Source organism: Microcebus murinus, chromosome 1 (assembly GCF_040939455.1).
Source record: "Microcebus murinus isolate Inina chromosome 1, M.murinus_Inina_mat1.0, whole genome shotgun sequence".
NCBI classification, from domain to species: domain Eukaryota; kingdom Metazoa; phylum Chordata; class Mammalia; order Primates; family Cheirogaleidae; genus Microcebus; species Microcebus murinus.
Genome location: NC_134104.1, coordinates 161,620,249 through 161,636,418, shown reverse-complemented (window position 1 = coordinate 161,636,418; position 16,170 = coordinate 161,620,249). Strand labels below are relative to the sequence as shown.

The 16,170-nt window shown below is 41.6% G+C and overlaps 1 protein-coding gene across 6 annotated transcripts in view; it reads left to right on the top strand.

The window, feature by feature from the left end:
• Positions 1-16,170, top strand: part of ARHGEF3 (Rho guanine nucleotide exchange factor 3) — a 304,041-nt gene that overhangs the window by 244,243 nt on the left and 43,628 nt on the right. The gene's annotated exons all lie outside the window — the stretch shown is intronic.

Genomic DNA, 16,170 nt, shown 5'->3' with positions numbered 1-16,170 from the left:
TGATGTTTCTCTGGCACGTAGCTCAGTGGTCTTAAAGGTTGGCTTCAGCTGGAGGAAAAAGCATCCCTCTCTTTCTTTAAAGGTCTCAGGGAATACAGTTGCTTTCACCAGACCACTGATTGCTGTGGCCAAGCTGTGGTGGAACCCACAGGACCCAGTTCATCATTGCTACTCGTGTGTTTCTGGGAGGTCTCCATTCTCCCCCACCTCATTCTGCTAGCATATCCACTGTGACTAGGGAAAATCTAGAGGCAGGTGTGCCTCTGACCTTGTCACAGCATTCTTGGGGGTTCCACCCACCTGGTACACTTGGGTCTGCTCAGCTGTATACACTTGGCTCACTGAAGTATGCACATTCAGAAGGACAGCAGCAAAGATTCATTGCCTCTAACAAGAGCTGCTCCCAGCTGACAGGACTCGTCTCCAGTTGTACTCAGCTTTCTGTAAGCTGAGAGCAAACCAACTTCTCCGTCCCTGCTCCCATCCAACACCTCAGCTCAATCAAATATTTTCACAAAGAGTTTTTGTTGCCATCAACTGTGAAAGTGTGATGGCCCTAGTGGCATTTGGATTCTTAAGTTTTGAAAGGACAGCACCTGCGCAGCTTTCAGGTTGTTCAGGCCTTGGAATGGATGTAATGATTTTTCAGTGGGAACTTCCTAATTCAATGAATACAGGAGCAGTGTGACTGGTGCTCCCTCAGACTCCTTTTAGAAGAAAGGATAGTGTAACCAATTTAATAACAAGTTGAAATAGGCCAAAGAAAAGAACAGTGAGAATAACTCTGTACTCTAACTAGTCCCTTCTTGCTATCACTTAGTCCTGTGTTTTTGAGTAATTTAACTTAAGGCTGCTTAAGTAAAACTCATCTGCTTAATTTTATTTTGCTCTTCTATGTAGAATATAGATACGCATATCATAAATGTAATGAAAGAAACATCACCAAATGTCAAATATTTTCTTCTTTGGTACCTAGATCCAGATTATAAAATATAACTTTTTTTTCTTTTATGGGAATGTTCTGGTGTGAGAGTAAGGACAGAGGAGGAATACTTTTGGGGAATAGTTGGTAAATATTTTTCATGTATCACCATTAAGGCTTTTCTATTTCTTTAACTGTTTAAATCAGAGTAAAAGTATGCTTTATACACCTTGAGGCAAAGCTGTCTCTTAGCTTAATTGATCTGGCATATTGCTTCCTGATAATGGAGATAGGCAAAGTTGGAATAAGAAACCTAAGTGAGTTTAGAGAGTAGTTTTCATTTTCAGTGCAAAAGACAGCCAATCCTTTGTAGGCCTAGCTTCTTTATAAGCAGTTAACTAAAATACATATCTTTACCAGTAGGTGTCGTCAGTATTTGTAAGTGAAAACAGGATTCATTTGTCTGCCTTTTGAAAAACATGATTATATAATTGTTTATAAACTAGGCATTGACTATTAATTCCTCTGAAAGTATTTTTTAAGATTGATATTTTTTTTTGTAGAAGGAATATGGTTATAATAAAAAGAAAACTGAGTCCATCCTAAGACCTTTCCAGGAAAATGGGACTCGACCTTCAAAGGCAGTTGTAGCAGAACACCTGTGCCCTTTGGACATGGAATGGCCATTCCTCCTGAATTTACTGCAAATAGAACGGTGCGCACAGCATGGCACTGACAAGTGCCTTCTTGCCTTTGTTCCTGTCGTTGCAGCAAGTATACTGGGGAAGGCCACTTAGGAAAAGGCTTCTGGGAAGCAGGCGAGTGTCATTAATGTGCATTTATACACCACGTTTGAGTGAAAAATATGCAAAAATAAACATTCTCTTAAAATAATGAAATTTCTACTCAAGATTTAATTTAAACGCTTTGTAATTTTTTATTTCAGTGGTAGTTTACAGTGAAAGCAAAAAAAAAAGATAATACTTTTACAAATGTATTTTTATTTTCTTTAAATGATCTATTTTAAGCTTCTGAAAATATTCTACATGCATTATGGTTGTTGACTGTCTGATAGTGCGTGTCTGTTAATATACTCCTTCTTAATCTGGTATTTCTTTTGACATGGGAGTATGAGTTGGGTTGCAAATGTTTAATTTTAATACCCATAACCAGCTAGATCCTTCCAGCTCTAATCATTACTAGTGAAATTTAAAGAGCTTAATTCATAGCTCTAGACTTTCCCAGAAAAACATGGTATGATGTGAGCATTATTAAGTTTATTTCTTCCAATAGTTCATTCAGCTTTGCTCACTTTCTCTCTGTTTTCGTATTTATTGGTTGCTCACTTCCCATGCCCGGAGGTCTTTCTAGGCGTGTTACTTGCTTTAACACCTGATCAAATAACTAAAAGAAAAATGGTTAGAGCTAATGAATTATTGTTAGAGCTAATGATTATAAGTTAAAAATCACTATTTCCCCATTGTGAGGTTTGCTTTTAAAGAAAAAAGTCTTAAAAGGAAAAGAACAGGAAAAAGGCTCAGGTGAGTTGCACACATTGGTTTAGGAAGCTAGAGCCTGGTGAAGAGCTTTTAAAAGTTTTGGGTTGATTTCATTTTTAATCCAAATACACAGAGATGTTTCTGTTATTTCTAAGATATATCTGACAACTTGGTCAACAGCTTACTTTTGGTTTTAAGATTCACCATCTTAGATATTGGTCAGAATTAGGCCTGATTTAGTTAGTGGTATTTGTAGCCATTGCATTTGTCTCTAGGTGCTTCTAAAAGTTTGTAGCACATAGACCATATGCCTGTCTCATAAATAGTGGAATAATTCCCTGGGTCTCAAAAGTATAGGTTCAGATTTTGACTTGGCTGTGCACCTAGAAATGGCAGAGTTCTATTCTTTTTCTAAGTCTACCATGTCTACTGTCTCACTGGAGACCCCAGCCATGTTGTAAGGTTAACATAAAGCATGCATTATTCTCTCCACTTTATGAATAAAGACACTGAGAGGAGGTGAATTACAGAAAGCCACATAGGAAATCAGCAGCTAAGCCAAGATCCAGTGCCAGATTTCCTGATGGACTCAGTCCAATATTTAATATCAGCATCCCTTGTAGCATCTAATGGTGTTTCCCTCTGTGGAGAGAAAAGTGTGGGGGAAATACAAAACTTAACAGACATGCAAAATGGCTTAAAATATTATCTTTTAAGTATGTGACCTTGAGCACTTTACATAACTAAGAAGGTACTTTTTAAGCCTCAACTCTAAAGGGCAGAGTGAATCCAATGCTCCTGCCATGATCTATGCCTCCATCAGTCAACGCGTGCATTTGAAAATTGTATTGGTGTACACCTGGGCTATACTTCTTGAATATCAGCTGGAGAGCTAAAGGGTTACCGGTTTCTGGTAATTTATACATTTCTTGGAATCTGTAACTTATAGTGTTGAATTGACAGTATATATGAACAACTGCATGGAAATAGTCATATGGAATTATTGCAGTTAGAAACTATGATTTCTTCAGATGACTCAATAAATGGGCTCCTTGGATCATGTGATCTCAGAGATCTTGCTGGGTGGGGTGCCACACAGAGTTACCCAGGGAAGGGCCATCACTTGCTGATAGGATCTGGTTATGAGTCAGCATTCTGTGGCTATTCAGTTGGAAAAGTATCTTGAGGCTCTTGGACCTCCAAGATGCACATGAAATAGGAACAGGTTTCTTAGGGGAAAATATGTTGACTTTACACATGTACATTTAAGATTGTTCAGGGCATCCTCTTGGGAATAAGACTCAGTGCCATCTCCACCACATGCTAGTGGTGACCTCAGACAATCTCTGTCTCTCCAAGCCTCAGTTTCCTCAGTGGTAAAATGGAAATGATGATAGTTATGTCTCTATCTAGGACCATAGTGAGAGTCAAATGAAATGATTCATGTTCACAGCTTAGCATGTTCCTGGCACCTAGTAAATGCTTAATAAGTATTATTCGGATCTTTGCATCTCAAAAAAATCCCTAAAATTGTCTTAAACATTATGATCACCATCCTAATTTTATAAATGCTATTTTACGCACGGCAGCGCATTAGGGTATTTACTCTAAGTCCTTTACTTTAATCGTCACAACAATCCTATGAGGTTGATAATATTGCCCTCTTTTATATGAAAAGAGACTAAGGCTGAAGCAGGGTAGTGGCCTTCCCAGCATGGCTGAGCTACTAGGTAGAGGAGATGATATTCACAACCCAGTCTGACACTGAAGTCTGTACTTTCCCAACCACATCACATCTAAATCATTGGTCTCCCCACCACACAGCATGTGAAGGATGAACTCGTATGCCCGAGCAAATTGTCTGATGTTCAAAGGCCAATTTTTTCCTGAGTGTCTGGGTGGGAGACCCCACCATTAGTCAGTGCTTCTGACAGCCCACTTCATAGAGTGGCTGCAATTCACAGGAGAAAGATTCGGGTAACTTCTGTTTTGCGTTTCTCAAGGAGCTGATCTTTGGCAGAATTCCACATGCTCAGTTCTATGGAGGTGACACTGTTAGTTCTTCTCTTAGTCGTTTTGCTTATCTACATTAACTACCAGCCTTCCACATGAACCAATAACTGGAAGGCCTAACTACCATCTGGATATTTGTAAATTGTGTCATTTTTCCCAAGACACCCAGTGATTGCCTATAAAATCCTGGATCAATGCCATTGTTTCATAACTACTGAATGAAAATAAATTACCAATCATATCCTAATTTTGCAAAGTCCTGTGTAAATGTAATTGTTATTAATGATGTGTGTGTATCTGGAAGGGTTGCTTCATTTGTGATGTATATGTGCAATTGCCTTCCATAATTTGTCAGCATTGGTAATGGGTAGAGGTCACATATGAAATGAGTAAATTGCTGTGATTGCATTGCCATTTATTCTTATGCTTGTGGACTGTCAGGAGTGAAGGCCAGAGCTTTATAATGCCTTCCATTTTTTTTTAAATTGACACCAGTAACTAATGTAGAAGAGGCTATGTCACAAGTTAATCAGGTTTCTGACCCTTTCCTGGGAAAGGAGTGGTTCTTTTTAAGTCTAGAAACACTTGTGCCTGGACTTTCTGTACTTGGGCCATTGTGTCCTTTTGCAAGAAGGCAGCCCTGATTATTAGTAAACTTCAATTAATTGGAGCTGAACCAGAAACCTTAACAGTAAATTCATTAGATTTTTTTTTTCTTTCTTTCTGGCTCTTAAGATGAGGAGGAAATGAGTAGCAAAACCGGGGATTTATGAAACAAACAAAACCAGCCTCTAGGAAATGACCCGGGGTCATTGCATCAGAGCACCTCGGAGTGGGAAAGGCCTGTTGAGAATATGTAGCCTAATTCTTATTCACTACTAGATCCATTTCATCTCTGCTTAAACACCTCCAGGGACAACGCTCATAACCTTCTGAGGCCATATACAGTCAGCCCTCTGTATCTGCTGGTTTCTTATCCACAGATTCAACCAACCACAGATTGAAAATATTCAGAAAAAAATAACAATACAATAATAATAATACAAATAAAAAATACAGTATGACAACTATTTACATAGCATTTACATTGTATTAGGTATATAAGTAATTTAGAGATGATTTAAAGATAGGAGGATATACACAAATACGACTCCATTTTATATCAGGGACTTGAGCATCTGTGGACTTTGGTATCTGCGGGCATTCTGGAACCAATCCCCCATAGGTCTTGAAGGACAACTGTATTCCATCTTTGTTTGGTAGAGATCATGAAAAAATCCTTCCTTAATTGGAACATTACTTTCTGGAGATGTATATTATACAGTAATACTTACTCATGTGTTATCCCCTTAAATATTCGAGAACTGCTCACTCCACACACATGTACATTCTCTCCGTCTCTCTCTTCCTCCAGGTGCTTTCCTTCTCTTGGCTAGATGTTTTCCATCTAAGTTTTCCTCTAAGTTTTCCAAATGTGACATATTGTTGTATCTCTTTCCTGTCCTTGCTTATTTCTTCTGGGCATCCTTAACATGCCTAGAAATCTTGAATATTAATCAGTCCAAATACACTGTATGATACTGTATCAGTAAGATTTCTTTTATGTTTAATATGCTTCCTTAGACAAGAGAAGTAGATTAATACATTGAAAAAGATTTTTTTTTTTTTTTTTTGAGACAGAGTCTCGCTTTGTTGCCCAGGCTAGAGTGAGTGCTGTGGCGTCAGCCTAGCTCACAGCAACCTCAAACTCCTGGGCTCAAGCGATCCTCCTGCCTCAGCCTCCCCAAGTAGCTGGGACTACAGGCATGCGCCACCATGCCCGGCTAATTTTTTCTATATATATTAGTTGGCCAATTAATTTCTTTGTATTTATAATAGAGACGGGGTCTCGCTCTTGCTCAGGCTGATTTCGAACTCCTGACCTCGAGCAATCTACCCGCCTCAGCCTCCCAGAGAGCTAGGATTACAGGCGTGAGCCACTGCGCCCGGCTTGAAAAAGATTTTTGAAATACCAATAGGTCCACTCTCCAGGAAAAAGAGAAAAAAAACAATAAAAAGATTTTTGAAATAAAGATGACAGACAAGATTAATATCTTTGTTACATAGTTTATACAGATGTAAAAATAGCCTAAGATATCTATTGACAGATGGGCAAAAAATAGCAATACACAGTTCACACACAGGAAATCTTTATGACAGTAAAGCTTATTTAAAATGTTGACTCTAATAGGAATTATAGAAATGAAAAAGGCAAAGAATAATAAGGTGCCATTTCATACCTAATTGATATTGCATCTGTTTTAAAGACATAGTAAAACCCAATGCTGTGAATGTTGCAGGAAAATAACACATGTCTTTGTGTACATTAAAAGACAAGGTTCAAATCTTTGGATCCAGTATTCCAGCTCTTAGGACAGAGAAAGCTGTGTGTCCAAAGTTATTCATAATGACAGTATTTACAATAATATTCATGGTTTATATTTGTGCATTTTATAGGTTTCAAGGCACTTTTATATTCTTTAACTCACTGTAGTATAATTATCCTCATCTTAAAGATGATACCAAGGGTCAGAGAGATTCATGATTTGTCCATGATTACACAGCTGGGAGTGGCATAGCTAGAGCTTGAAATCCAATTGTCTGATTCCAATCTAGCATCCTTTCCTACTTGTTTCTAATAGCCAGAAAAGCCAGTAACCTCTCTGTCCTGTAATAAGGGAGTAGCTCCATGACCGTGGCTTCTGGCACTGGGGTCAGTGGTACCATTTGCAGCCATTACCCCTAGCACACAAAAATACCCTAGTGTTCCTGGAAAAAATAAAGAGGAAAAAAGCTAAGCATACTTACATACACAATGTAACAAATTTAAACCTATATGTAGGCATATGGGATATAGAGAGTGAGGGAAGGTACTTTGCAATCAGGACACTCCCTCCCTTTTTCATTGGGCTCACTAAATTTATAGCTGTGCCAGCCTGTGTTCATATAGCAGTCATTTATTTTCCCATGCATTATCTCCTTTGAACTTGCACCAGCTGTGGGAGCTGGGCTGGGCAAGGACTGTCCTCGTTGTCAACTGAGGAAACAAATTTGGAGAAATTAGGAGGAAGAGCCCAAAAGTCGGTTCCTCCTTCCCCATCCTTGACCTCTTGGCATGCCACAATGTCGACTTAAGCCAGTCATGTTCCTGAGTAGGGTAGGAAGCAACACTGTCTATTTGGGGGGGTGTTCAAAGCGAACCCCATTAAAGTTAGAACATTGCATGCGGTGACCTTGCCTGGGGCCAGTGGTCCAGTGGGCCTTTCCCTTGGCCTACACTTCGAAAGATCCAACTTTAAGGCCTTACTTTATATTTGATGTGAGATCAGTGTTAAACAAAAAGCCTACAAAAATGGATAGATATGAACATCTATATGGGGAGATGACATATCTTAAAATAATGCCTTTCTGAACTCTGCAGACCTAATGTTTGCAGCAGAGGTGATAAATAGTAAGGAGAAATACAGTATCTCCCTAAGGTACTCTTTCTGTAGACCATTAGAAGTTGGCAACCTGATTAAATTAAATAAAACTAAGAGCTAATGTCTGGACCTTGAAAAAAATAAAGGTAAAAAGAAAAAAATATATATTTAGGACTTGCCTCCACTTGTCAGATTTGGAAGTTTGGAATCTTCCTGGAGGAAGAAGATGCAGAAGGAAAAACTGAACAAGCCAGTTGGTGGAAAGAGATGGATGTGGGCCTGAGGGCAAGAATGTTAAATAAAGCTTCCCTCTGGGTGCTTTCTGGCCTGAACTCACAGCCAATGCAAGCTGCCTTCTCAAGTGTGTTGTCTTATGTTGCCATAATCCCCAAGTGAGGAAGGACTGTAAGAACCACCCCAGGCAAATATGAAGGTCACTGGTAAAGACTATTTTTGTTTGTTTATTAACATTTATTTCATATATACATGGGAGTCACCGAGAGAACAAGTAGTTCTCAAAGAGCAGGCTTTGAATTCTAGATTATATAGCACCTTCAGCAAAGAACAGTAAATTTTTAGAGAAATGACAAGACAAAGGAAAAGAACTTCTTTAAAAAATTTATTTAAAATATTACGGGGGTACAGACGTTTTGGTTACATTAATTGCTTTTGTACCAGTTGAGTCAAAAGTTATAAGTGTGCCCATCGCCCAGATAGTGTGCATTGTACCTGTTAGGTATGAATTTACCCATCCCCTCCTCCCCATTCCCTTCTGCTTAATTTCCAATGAATGTTATTTCCATATGTGCACATAAGTGTTAATTAGTTCCAATTTCATGGTGTTTAAGTTTTGACATCACGGGAGGAGAAGGGATGGGTTGGCTCATCAATATCCTATTAGGTTTGGGTGGTCTTAGTTCATTTTCTCACACCTTGTCAGCCATCCTACTTGCTGGTTGGTGGTTGTCTTGGGTGCTTCTGGGTGTGGTCTTGCAGGAGGAGTCAGAAACCGCTGTGAAGAAGGAAATAATGGCTGGGCGTGGTGGTTCATGCCTATAATCCTAGCACTTTGGGAGGCCAAGGTGGGAGGATCACTTGAGGCCAGGAGTTTGAGACTAGCCTGAGGAAGAGCTACCCTGTCTCTACAAAAAATAGAAAAATTAGCTGGATGTGGTGGCACTTGCCTGTAGTCCCAGCTACTTGGGAGGCTACTGGGACGCAGGAGGATCGCTTGAGCCCAGGAGTTGGAGGTTGCAGTGAACTGTCGTGACACCCATGGTACTCTAGCCTGGGAGACAAAGAGGGACCCTGTCGTTCCCCACCTCCCCCCACCCCAAGGAGGAAATAAACTGTTAGAAGAGGGGGAAAACTGATGGGGGCTTATGTGTAAGCCACAGATACATGATGAAGTGTCACCTTTACTTCCTTCCGCCTTAGCTGTTTGATGGTGAAGGAGAAAGCATCAGAAAAGGCACCTTGTTTTCTCTTGTTAGTCTTTGAATGCTTTCTGCCCAGGGTCTAATGGCCTAGAAGAGTGAGCTTGGTTCTGGCATCAATATCAAGGAACAGGAGCTTGCTTTGGAGGTCTCTTAAATGCAGCATTTATTTCTAAGTTACAGGAGCTTTCCAACCAGCTGGGGACAAGGTACAAGTAGGCTCAGCTTCTCAGGACCTCATAATCTTTGTTTCTGGAATGAGAGAATTGGGTTAGATCATTATTTCCCAAAAAGTGGGTTTCATACCACTTGGAGGAGCTCAGATGCTACAAAGACAAGACACAAAGTAATTTAATCACTTTCCCTTTTTAATTCTCCTTGATCCTTCTGATTATGTCAAGTCTCAGTTTGGAGCTAGTGTGTCTTTAACACCTCTCTATCACTTGCTAATTTCACTTTTTAACAAAGTGCAGTCTACAGGCTTGGAAGCGTCAGGCAGGTAAGAGTATCTAACAAGAAGTTAACAGGGTTATTTTTTAAAGTTAGTTTTTGTTAATGGCAAGTGATAGTGATTTACCATTTAAGGTGATATAGTTTATTTTTACAATAAGTTTACTTAAGTAAAAATGAGTTATTTAAGGAAATACTAAATATATATAATAGCTCTGGTAATATGTACATATGGCAAAAAAAAAAAAAAAATTATCATGGTGGCACCAAGAGTTTGGAAACAGTGCACCAGGCATGTTCTGAGGGCTCTTGTAGTATTAGAACACCACAACAATAATTTTCCAAGTTTGGGCACAGCCACTTGCAGACTAAACTAGAAATTTGGACATTGAGCATAGGACCTAAATTTCAGAAATTATGACTTTTAAGTGACAAAAATTGTCTTTGATGTGACATAGAAAACAATTCTGGACTACACGTTAGCCAATTAAAAACAACAACAACAAAAAAAAAAACTAGATTTCTGTCCTAAGAACATAAATCTTTTTTCCTTTCAAAGCTTCAAAGAAAGTTCCAGATGAAATTATTTAACACATCCTCTTCCTTCTGCCCTTTCCCCTGAGGGGAAGGATTGGGCAAGATTACATTTTAATTTGCAGCAGTAATAGAATGTAGTGATTAGGAACTTGGATTTGAGGGTCAGACTGAACTGAATTCAAATCCCCACTTAGCCACCTCTGAACTGAGAGACCTTGGACCAGTGTCTCATCCTGTAAGTCTCAGTTTCCTCATCTGAAAAAAGAATTTCCAAGGGAATTATGTAGATGAAATGGGCACACAAAGAGCTGCTTCCACAGAGCAGCTAACAGATCATTAGCAGTAGCAGCAGCATCTGTTTTGAATGTAGATGAGTGGAGTGGAAGCTGTGGATGGTTATCCTTATCAAGGAGACTGCTAGAAAGTAGCTCTTTCCTTTGTAGGAAATGACCACTCAGTTTCCCAGGGTTCCAAGTTGGCACTGGGCATTATTTTTTTTAACAAAAGATCTTCCAAGCTTCCCGTTGATTCCTGCCAGGTAGAACAACAACAACAAAAAATCTAGTGTGTTTTTCTGGTTCCCAGAATGACTTTTTTTTTGAGACAGAGTCTCACTTTGTTGCCCAGGCTAGAGTGAGTGCCGTGGCATCAGCCTCGCTCACAGCAACCTCAAACTCCTGGGCTCAAGCAATCCTGCTGCCTCAGCCTCCCGAGTAGCTGGGACTACAGGCATGCGCCACAATCCCCGGCTAATTTTTTTTCTATATATTTTTAGTTGGCCAATTAATTTCTTTGTTTTTAGTAGAGACAGGGTCTCGCTCTTGCTCAGGCTGGTTTCGAACTCCTGCCTCAGCCTCCCAGAGTGCTAGGATTACAGGCGTGAGCCACCATGCCCAGCCCCAGAATGACTTTTAAAAAGGGAGTGGTGTGTGAGCTCTGGGCAGAGAGGTGCCCTTGGCCATAGGAGCCAAGGATCAAGTTGTCCCAAGGCCAGCTTCCCACCTCCCACCTCATACATCATCTGAGAATCTTAGCCAAGCACTGGACACAGGCACAAACCCAACGCCAGCAAGTTAGGGTGCATTAGGTTGCTTTGAGTTCTCCGTGCCCTATTCATTAGCTGGATGCTTTAATTATAAGTAGGTCCTTTGTTAGAAATACAGGGAGACTCCATAGTGCGATGAATGCAAGCTAGTAAAGAGTTGGACAACTGAAAAATGACCCCAAGGCTCTTTAATTGTCAGTAAATATTTACTGAGACCTGGCAAAACACCACCCCTCCCACCCACCCCCAAGCCCCCACCCCATTAAAAAAGAAACCGCATGCTTTCTGCCCTCTAGGAACTTCAACTTTAATTTGAAACTTGAATTTGACATCAACAACCTAACAGTCATCAGCAACCTTAACATACAGGTAGTGCTGATGGGAGAGGGGAGGCAATCTCATTGGGGAGCCTGGCAGACTGGGAAGGGGGAGATATTGGGAGGTGGCCATCCAGTGAGTCCCCCTGATGCCGGATGCCACCCACCAGTCTCCAGTTGTGCCCTTAGCAGAGGGAGTGCCTGCTGGGGGCACACGAGCAGGGCATCCTGCACGTGGGCTGGGGAAGAGTCAAGAGCAACGGCTGATTCCAGAGGGATGAGCTTGGATGCTGAATGAGCTCCTTCTGCACTCCCTGCCTAAGTGTCCACTTCCCTTCTGCCTCTATAGTCTCTTTCCTTTAGGGTACCCACCTGGTTTAGGAAACTAACAGTGCTATGGTTAAGAACCTAGGCCTTGCTGCGTAGTAGCCTTGGATTCAATCCTGGCTGTGTGACTTTATGCCAGGTTCTTAACTTCTCTGAGTCTCAGTTGCCTGCTTTGTGAAGTGGGTATATTAATAGCACTAACTTAATGAAAAGTCAAGGGAATAATGCCGAAAGCACTTTGGCACAACCTGGTACAAAGTCTCCCTGTATTTTGTGATTATGTTATTATTATGAGAGGACATGTGTATCCTGGGGAGCCAGTGTGGGGTGGTGCGGAAGGCTGTCAAGTCAGGTGGATTTGAATTCGAATTTCAGCTCTGTCTATTAATTACCAGGTTTGACATAGAGCAAGTCCTTTCACTTCTCTGAACACCTTCCTCTTCTATAAAATAGGGTAATGGGTGCTGTATGGAATAGATGAGAGTGTGTGTGCCAGCAGCTAGCACAAGGCAACTCCGTCCATGGCTCTCAATGCTACCTCTCCCCCGCACGGGTCCCCCATTGTTTATGTAGCACTTCAGAGTTAAGGAGTCACACCTGGGTCAGGTGCAGGGTGACTGCTCTGTTTCTAGAAAATTGCTAGAATCTGTGAGTAGGCAGGAGCCCTGGAGCATGTAATTTATTTAATAGCAGTTGATTGAGGCTTTGCAGGGTCAGGTTGCCCTCACCACCTTTCTGTGCAGCCCTGCCCTGTAAACTCAGGAGTGCCGCTTGCCTGACTCTTAAATATTGGGGCAGAAGGAAGGAGGGCCTGGCACGTAAATGAGTCTTTCACTCCATCCTGTGCCCTGCCAACCTGGGGGTACTTGGGGAGCACCGGGGAATTTACCAGGGAAATTATTTTGCCAGATTATACTCCCAGCAGTCTTTAAAAGGAACCCCTCCCCTCCATAGATGGCCCATGCTGGCAAACACATGAGGACTTTGCCCCTCTTTGCCATAGGCATCCTCAAGAATAAATACCGTTTTCACTTTACCACAAAACTGCCCTTGTCTTTTCTGGAAACTTTTATTGACACCCCTTAACACTGACTACCCAGTGGCTAAGCCAACATTTTTTTTTTTTTTTTACCAAACTCAACAGCCAAATCACAGGTTTGTATTTATGTCTTTCATTTTAAGTCAACCGCCATTGTCTCTCTATTCTCCCTATTATCTCTTTGGAATTGAAAGCGGCTGAAAGTGATGTCGCAGCAGGCTGGGTCTCTGAGGCTGCTTGCCTTCTTTGTCATGTGCTGCCTTATAGTTCACAGGCTTCTGCATTTTAGTAGACTATGGATAACGATACATCTGGTTGCATATTAATTGCTGAAAGTTCAAAATAACACATAATCACTATGTTTTCAAGGTTGCAAGTGTACAGCACTGAGAGCCAGTGTTTGTTATGTGCCTTTAGGAAAATCCATTGTTCATGGGTATTTTTTAATTCTTGTCTTTAGAAATGTGTTACAGAATGAAAACTGTCTCAACAAATAAAGTCAGTCTGGTGTTCTGCACGCACATGTACGCATACACACACCCACACACATCCCTCCCAAGGAGTAACATTTTGAAACTATTCATCTGCTCATTTGGGGTGTGTGGGTGCAACAGAAATGCCATATGAATTCATTATATTAATAGATTACCTACCTCACAGTTTTCAGAGCAGCATGCTTTGCACCTTACTTTTTTTGCATACCATTGCTCATTGGGTGGTAAGATATCAGCTGAAAGCCAAAAACAGGAAAGTTTCATTTTTTTTAATTCCCAATTCAATCACTCCCATGTGGTTGTTTGACTGGTAGCTTTTTCTGTTTTGAATAATCAGATTTTAGTGTATTGTGTTCTCAGTTGGGAGCAGAGTGTTCTCAAACACCCGAGTGCTCTGTTCCTTGGTTCTGAGTGTGGGCATGTGCTGCTGAGGCCACACATGGACCAAACATTTGAAGGGATAATTTGTGCTAGCAAGGACAGCTGGGGGTTACTAGGGAGCAGCACAAATGTATTTTGTGTTTCTCTCTGGAGGTCACATCTCTGCAAGGCTTATCTGCTCAAAATCATGGTTCTTGTCAAAAACAGAAACCAATCAGACAACAAGAGAAGGGAATCTATCTTCTTCTGCAGACTCAATGCCCTTGGTTGGATGTCCCTTTAATTTTCACTGTGCAGCCAAATGTGGGATCCCTGGTCCCCATCTAGTCTTCAGTCACATGGCAGACCTGACTGTCAGCTCTGCTTGCCTGAGATATGTTCGATCGTCCCAGCTTCATCTGGAACAATCTGTCCTTCCTTTGGGACATTGCGATTAAGATCTATGCATCCTTTTTCATCTCTGTACTCCTTTTTCCTCTTCTGGGAAGCTAAGATAATACTGAGCTTCAAAGGATGACAGGTGGATGAGAGAGAGAGAACATGTCTGTGGTTCTCTGTGGCCCTTTCTGGTAACAAGTTATTTTTGTGAAAAATTTCACCTTGTACATTTGACTGACATAGGTTGAATGACCAGAGTCCTCTCATTACCTATTGGAATAATCTGGCAAGACTGGAGGCCAGCTCTTCTAGCCCATAATTCAGCAGTGGTGGGGTGGAGGAGGTTTGATGCAGACCTCAAGACCCAACTATTGGGCACCCTCCCCTGACTCAGGCTCTTTTCTTGGAATTTCACCACTGACATTTTCTTCTTCTCCGATATAGCCTTGGATCCTGCCAAACCACTCCCAGTTTTGCTCTGTCCAGCCAGAGCTTGACTAAACAGATGATAAAGCCACAGAAAGAAAGGGAAGGCAGGAATATAGAATCAAAATATGTCTCACAGCAGCCTCAGTGGCTAGAGCATGTCATTAGTATGACTGTGGCAGGTGACGTGGCGCTCCAGTTCATCCCTGGGAGGCCCAAGGCAAAGTCCAGTGCTGCAGGGAATAGAGGAGTGAAGGAGCGCAGACTGCACAGGAGACCACACCTCTCCTTAAACATTAGAAATAAAGGCAATAATCTCATATTTACTGGGGGCTTTCTATGGGGCGGGCCTATGCCAAGCACATTACACACATGGCCTCGTGATCCTCCCAGCAACTCTGTGAGGGGTAGGAGAGTCATCCCCACTCACAGCAGAGGCAGCCAAGCCCATAGAGGTTACGCTGTTGGCCCAAGGTCATAAAGCATTGTGCTCTGGACAGAAAGGTTGGCTCATATTGTATCCTTAGATCCTTTGCAAAGAATTGACACATTCTTTGGGCCACAGTGAAAATAACTTTATCACCTAATACAGAGGCTTTCCGCTCATTCCTAAGCTCTGTGGGAGCCCAGAAAATACCCTTAAGGTAATCTTGAGGTCTGTACACATCAGCTTCCTGAACTCTGAACCCCAGTGGCATCCTTCTTTTCCTCTAACCCAGCCCAAGGAGAAGCCAGGGAATCCCTTTTTATAGAGAGAAACAAGTGCGGAGCTTACTTTCCACTGAAGGGTTTCCAAGAAGTCAGTAGGAAATCACTGACTGTGAAACCCCAAAGCCACAGAAGCATTCCTCTGGGCCCTGTGCCTGTGATCAGGACACCTTTGCCACCTCTGGTACCTTGCTGGCATCATCCAACCAGGGTGTAGAGCTATGGCCCCATTTTCCAGACTTGGGGATGAGTGTGGCATGTTGGGCATATTATTTCTGTGGCATTCTTGTCAAAAATGCATGACCTGAATCTAATTGTGAGAAAACATCTTCTGGGCCCAAGGCTGGCCTTCCCCCGAGGGCTACAGAGACATGACTCTGGCAGCAGACCTACTTTTTCAGGAGATCAAACTCTTGAAGTGCTTTAGCTCTGAGTATCTGGCCCCTTTTTGACTCAGCAGAATAAGAGCTTTGCTTGAAGTTCAGAAGGCAGATGTGGGGGCAAGGGACCACAGAGAGAGCTAAATATTTGCCCTTCTCTTTCTTTGAAGGTCTGCAACACTATGTCTGGGCATGATCAAGATAAGTTTCAGGCAATGGGGGCTGGCATTTGCTAAAAGGAACTAACTTGGGGTGTGGGTGTGCATTTCTCCTTCTACCCAAGGTTAAGTAATAGTAACATCCTGTGCAAGAGAACTTGAATGTGGTTTTCTGCTAAACTCCAATATTTTAGGGCTA